Source organism: Notamacropus eugenii, chromosome 2, assembly GCF_028372415.1.
Source record: "Notamacropus eugenii isolate mMacEug1 chromosome 2, mMacEug1.pri_v2, whole genome shotgun sequence".
Classification (NCBI taxonomy): Eukaryota; Metazoa; Chordata; class Mammalia; order Diprotodontia; family Macropodidae; genus Notamacropus; species Notamacropus eugenii.
Window position 1 is genome coordinate 119304642 of NC_092873.1, and position 6166 is coordinate 119310807.

Genomic DNA, 6166 nt, shown 5'->3' on the forward strand with positions numbered 1-6166 from the left:
CTAACCTGTATATATCTTGCTTGTTCATGTTTGCTTGTGCATTATCTTCACAGTAGACTGAGGTTTTTGTTCCTTTTTGAGGATGTCTTCCTATCTCAATGAAATGAGATACTATCTGTAAAGTGCTTAACATTGTGCTTAGGACACAGTCAATGCTTAATAAATGCTTGTTGCCTTCCCCTGTCCCCAACTCCCATCTCACTTTGGCTAGAAGTGAAGCAATTACTCATGAGCCAAATCCTACTCATCAGCCTGTAGGCTTTTCACCTACAATATTGCTGAACCTACCATTCCTTTACACTTTCCATCCCGTCCCCCACAATATCCAAGTAATTATTATTTTCCTTCTTAAAATATTTGTTATTTTTCTTTTTTTGTACATCCCCATTACTTCTCACTTTCTCTGCCCATTACCAATAGAATCCTCTCATAACAAGTTTAATCAAGTCAAAAAATTCCTCACCTTAGTTATATGTTCAGCTTTAGAGGTAGGGTGGAACAGTGGACAGAACCCTAAGCCCTGAGTCAAAAACACCTCAATTTAAATCCAATTTCTGACACTTGGTAGCTGTGTGACCCTGGGCAAGTCACCTAAGCATTTAAATTGCCTTTAGCAATTCTGTAGGGCATTTTTTAAAACTAAGTAACAGATTAATGGAGAACTTCAATGATGGAAGGAATCACTATGTGGGAAGAAATCACAGATCTTTTGCATGTTCGTGGATTTGAAACTTAAAGAGAAAAATGAAAACAAATTTCTTGAACGGGTTCTACTTTATTGGCTCCCTCAAATCCTTCCCTGAGGTCTGAGTGAAGAGACTAAACACTTAAGAATCCATGATTCGATTTCTTTCCTCAAGTCAATAGAATAACTTTCATTAATTTCTAGTCTGCCAGATTCTAGCCTTCAGCTCATTTTCTTAGGGAGCACAAAAGGTTTTTATGTTTCATTCATGCTTATATACGTGACAAAAAAACAACAATGCAACAAGCAAAAAAAGAGACAAAGAGAAAGGAAGGAAAGAAGAAAAGAAAGAAGGAAAGAAGAAAAGAAAAAATTTTAATTTAATTTCTACAAGGTGTATATAATATTAAAAAATCCAGATTGAATGTGACTTTTTGCCCCTTTAGAAAGCTTTCTCTCCCCCTCTTCCCTGCCACCTGCCATTTGAGTAGTCTCCTACGATCATAAATGTAAAACTGGAAGGGACCTTAGAAGTCATGTAGAACAACATTTTATAGATGCTGAAACTGAGGCTCAGAGAATTCAAGTGACTTAACAAGCCAATAATTTGGTATTTCCTTTCTCCTTTTAAGTTCCGTCGTGGGAGTCTAAAGCCGTTTTTTCTTTGGGTGTGGGGAAAGTCTGTTTGTCTTGCTTTATTTTAAACATTTACATCTTTCATTTAAAAAAAAGCAAGGTCAACTTTTGCTTTTCTGTATATGCCTATTGGGGTTGCAGTTGGAAGGAGACAATTGAGAGAAAGTGTCCCAGGAAAGGAGGAAGAGAGAGAAATGAAAAACTGAGGTGTTTGCCAGAATGCTGTCTCTGGCTGGGGTCTCAGAGCTTAGAGGAAAAAAAGGTAGAGAAGTATAGTTTTTTTTTTAACAGCTTCCAGAACTAAGAGAGAATATTTATGTTAGGAATATGCTCCTCCACTCATTATGTAAGCATTCAAGTGAGGTGGGATGATTAAGTAAGATTAACTCAACATGTTTACCACCCTACCCCACCACTGTTATCCCACTGATTGCTATGCTTTCTAGTGTTTTTAATAGGAATGGGTGTTATATTTTGTCAAAAGCTTTTTCTCCATCTACTGAGAGAATTATATAGTTTCTGTTAATTTTGTTATTAATATGGTCAATTATGCTAGTAGTTTTCCTAATATTGAACCAGCCCTGCATTCCTGACATAAATCCCACCTGGTTGTAGTGTATTATCCTTGTGATAAATTGCTGTAATCTCTTTGCTAGTATTTTATTTTAAATTTTTGCATCTATATTCATTAGGGAAATTGGTCTGTATTTTTCTCTCTGTTATTGGTTCTTCCCAGTTTAGGTATCAGCACCATATTTGTATCATAAAAAGAATTTGGTAGGACTCCTTCTTTGCCTATTTTTCTAAATAGTTTATATAAGTATCGGGAATTAATAATTCTTTAAATTTGGTAAAAATCACTTGTAAAAAAAAAGAAGCCTGCTTTTAGCCTAGACACACATCAACTCAACTTAAAAGATCTGTATCTTCTGACTGAAAGAACCAAAAGCTGCAACACTCAGCCAACATCATGAATCGGAAAAAGCAGACGAAAAGTGAAAAAACCATAGAATCTTTCTATGGGGATAAGGACCAAAACACAAACACCAAAGAGGTCAGAGCTGAGACTGTACTTCCACCTGAAACCTCAGATGGGACTATGAATTTCTCGCAAGCACAACTAGATTACCTGGAACGTCTGAAGAAGGATATAAAAGAAAAACTGGCCAATGATTTTAAAACCATAAAAAAAGAATTCACTGATGAGAACATCAATCTGAAAAAGAAAATTGAAGAAATGGAAAAGGAAGTTCAAAAATTAACTGGAGAGAATAATTCCCTAAAAGGAAGAGTTAATCAAACGGAAAAGGAAACTCAAAACCTAATAGGGAAAATTGATCAGATGGAAAAGGAAACCCAAAACCTAACTGGGAAAATTGGTCGAATGGAAAAAGAAGTACAAAAATTAAATGGAGAAAATAGCTCCTTAAAGGGAAAAATTGGCCAGATGGAAAAGGAGATGCGAAAGCTAACTGAAGAAAACACTACGATCAAGATTAGAATTGGGCAAGTAGAAACTAATGACTCAATGAGGCAACAAGAATCAGTCAAACAAAATCTAAAGAATGAAAAGATAGAAGAAAATCTAAAATATTTAATTGGAAAAACAACTGACCTGGAAAATAGATCTAGGAGAGAAAATCTAAGAATTATTGGCCTGCCAGAAACCCATGATGAAGAAAAGAGTCTGGACAATATCTTCCAGGAAATCATCAAGGAAAACTGCCCAGAAGTACTAGACTCAGAGGGCAAAATAGTCATCGAAAGAATCCACTGTTCCCCACCGGAAAGGGATCCCAAACTCAAAACCCCAAGAAATATAGTTGCCAAATTCCAGAGCTATCAAGTGAAGGAGAAAATACTACAAGCAGCCAGAAAGAAACAATTTAAATATCAAGGTCACACAGTCAGGATCACACAGGACCTTGCAGCTTCTACATTAAAAGATCGAAAGAATTGGAACCCAATATTCCGTAAGGCAAAGGAGTTGGGACTCAAACCGAGGATCAACTACCCAGCAAAGTTCAGCATAACATTTCAGGCAAGGAGAAAGTCATTCAACGAAATAAGGGATTTCCAGAGCTTCCTGACCAAAACACCAGAACTCAATAGACAATTTGATCTTCAAATGCAGGTCTCCAGAGAATCATAAAAAGGTAAACAGAGGGGAAAAATCAAAAACAAAAACTTGCAACTCAATTAGGGCAATCTGTTTACCTCCCTGTAAGGGAAGATGATACCTGTTAATCTTGAGAACTGTGCAGCTATTATGATAAAAGGGATATATGTAGAGGGAACGGGCATAAAGTAAATGATGTCATGGCAAAAATATGATTTAAGTATGAGAAGGGAATGTAATAGGAGGTGTGGAAAGGGGGAAGCAGAAAATGGCAAATTATATCACAGGAAGAAGTACAAAACTATAGTAGAGGGAAGGAGGGGAGGGAGATGAGCATTGTTTGAGAGGTACTCTCATCTGATTTGTTCAAAGGAGGGAACAATAACCTTAAGCAGATAATCCTAACTAGCTCTATAGGTAGTAGGAGGGGAAGGGGGAAGAAAGGGGAGGGTGGCTAAAAGGGAGGAAAGAAGCAATAAGAGTAAAGAGGACTAAAAGGGAGGGGGGCTAAAAGAAGGAGGGGAAGGCTGCAGGAGGAGGGGGAGAAAAGTGAATACTATTGAGGAGGGGAAGGGAGACGGGAGAGTTAAAAGCACAAATGGTGGGAAAGAGGGTGGAGGGAAATACACAGATTGTAATCATAACTGTGAATGTGAATGGGATGAACTCTCCCATAAAACGGAGATGGATAGCAGAATGGATTAAAAGCCATAATCCAACAATATGCTGCTTACAAGAAACACATTTGAAACGGGGGGATACACATAGGATAAAGGTCAAAGGATGGAGCAGAATATATTGTGCTTCAGCTCATGTAAGAAAGGCAGGAGTAGCAATCCTAATCTCAGACAAAGCAAAAGCAGAAATAGATCTAATCAAAAGGGATAAGGATGGAAACTATATCCTACTAAAAGGCACCATAGACAATGAAGCAATATCATTACTAAACATGTATGCTCCAAGTGGTATAGCATCCAGATTCTTAGAGGAGAGGTTGGGGGAGTTGAAGGAAGAAATTGATAGCAAAACTATACTAGTGGGGGACCTCAACCTCCCCCTCTCTGAACTAGATAAATCCAACCTTAAAATAAACAAGAAAGAGGTTAAGGAGGTAAATAAAACTCTGGATAAGGTAGATATGATAGATCTTTGGAGAAAATTAAATGGGAATAGAAAGGAATATACCTTTTTCTCAGCGGTACATGGAACATTTACAAAAATTGACCATGTACTAGGACATAAAAATCTCACAATCCAGTGCAGAAAGGTAGAGATAATCAATGCATCCTTTTCAGATCATAATGCATTAAAAATTACATGTAATAAAAGGCCATGGAAAGAGAAACCAAAAATCAATTGGAAACTAAATAATTTAATTCTAAAGAAGGATTGGGTTAAAGAAGAAATCATAGAAACAATCAACAACTTCATTCAAGAGAATGACAATAGTGAGACAACGTACCAAAACTTATGGGACACTGCAAAAGCAGTTATTAGGGGAAGTTTTATATCTCTGAATGCTTACATAAATAAAATAGAGAAAGAGGAGATCAATGACTTAGGCTTGCAGTTGAAAAAGCTAGAAAAAGAACAAATTGAAAATCCCCAAGTAAATACCAAATTAGAAATACTGAAAACCAAAGGAGAGATTAATAAAATTGAAATTAAGAAAACTATTGAATTAATAAATAAAACCAATAGTTGGTTTTATGAAAAAACTAATAAAATTGATAAACCTTTGGTTAATCTGATCAAAAAAAAGAAAGAAGAAAACCAAATTACTAACATTAAAAATGAAAGGGGTGAACTCACCTCCAATGAGGAGGAAATTAAAACAATAATTAGAAACTACTTTGCCCAACTTTATGCCCACAAATTCGACAATCTAAACGAGATGGATGAATATTTTAAAAAATACAAATTGCCCAGATTAACAGAAGAGGAAGTTGAATACTTAAACAACCCCATCTCAGAAAAAGAAATTGAACAAGCCATCAATGAACTCCCTAGGAAAAAATCTCCAGGGCCAGATGGATTCACAAGTGAATTCTATCAAACATTTAAAGAACAGTTAATTCCAATACTACATACACTATTCTTGAAAATTGGGGAAGAAGGAGTCCTCCCAAATTCTTTCTATGATACAAATATGGTTTTGATACCCAAACCAGGAAGAGACAAAACAGAGAAAGAAAATTACAGACCAATTTCCCTAATGAATATAGATGCAAAAATTTTAAATAAGATTTTAGCAAAACGAATACAGCATCTTATCACGAGATTAATACATTATGATCAGGTAGGATTCATACCAGGACTACAGGGCTGGTTCAATATTAGGAAAACTATTAGCATTATCGATCACATCAACAACAAAGCTAACAAAAACCACATGATTATCTCAATAGATGCAGAAAAAGCTTTTGACAAAATACAACATCCATTCCTACTAAAAACATTGGAGAACGTAGGAATAAAGGGAACTTTCCATAAAATAATAAGCAGTATCTATCTAAAACCTTCAGCAAGCATTATATGCAATGGGGATAAGCTAGATGCATTCCCAATAAGATCAGGGGTGAAACAAGGTTGTCCATTATCACCACTATTATTCAATATGGTACTAGAAATGTTAGCTGTAGCAATTAGACAAGATAAAGATATTCAAGGAATTAGGATAGCCAAAGAAGAAACTAAGTTATCACTCTTTGCAGATGATATGATGA

General features: G+C 35.9%; 1 long non-coding RNA gene across 1 annotated transcript in view; it reads left to right on the forward strand.

The window, feature by feature from the left end:
* Positions 1–6166, forward strand: part of LOC140526332 (uncharacterized) — a 162259-nt gene that overhangs the window by 87434 nt on the left and 68659 nt on the right. The window lies entirely within an intron of this gene.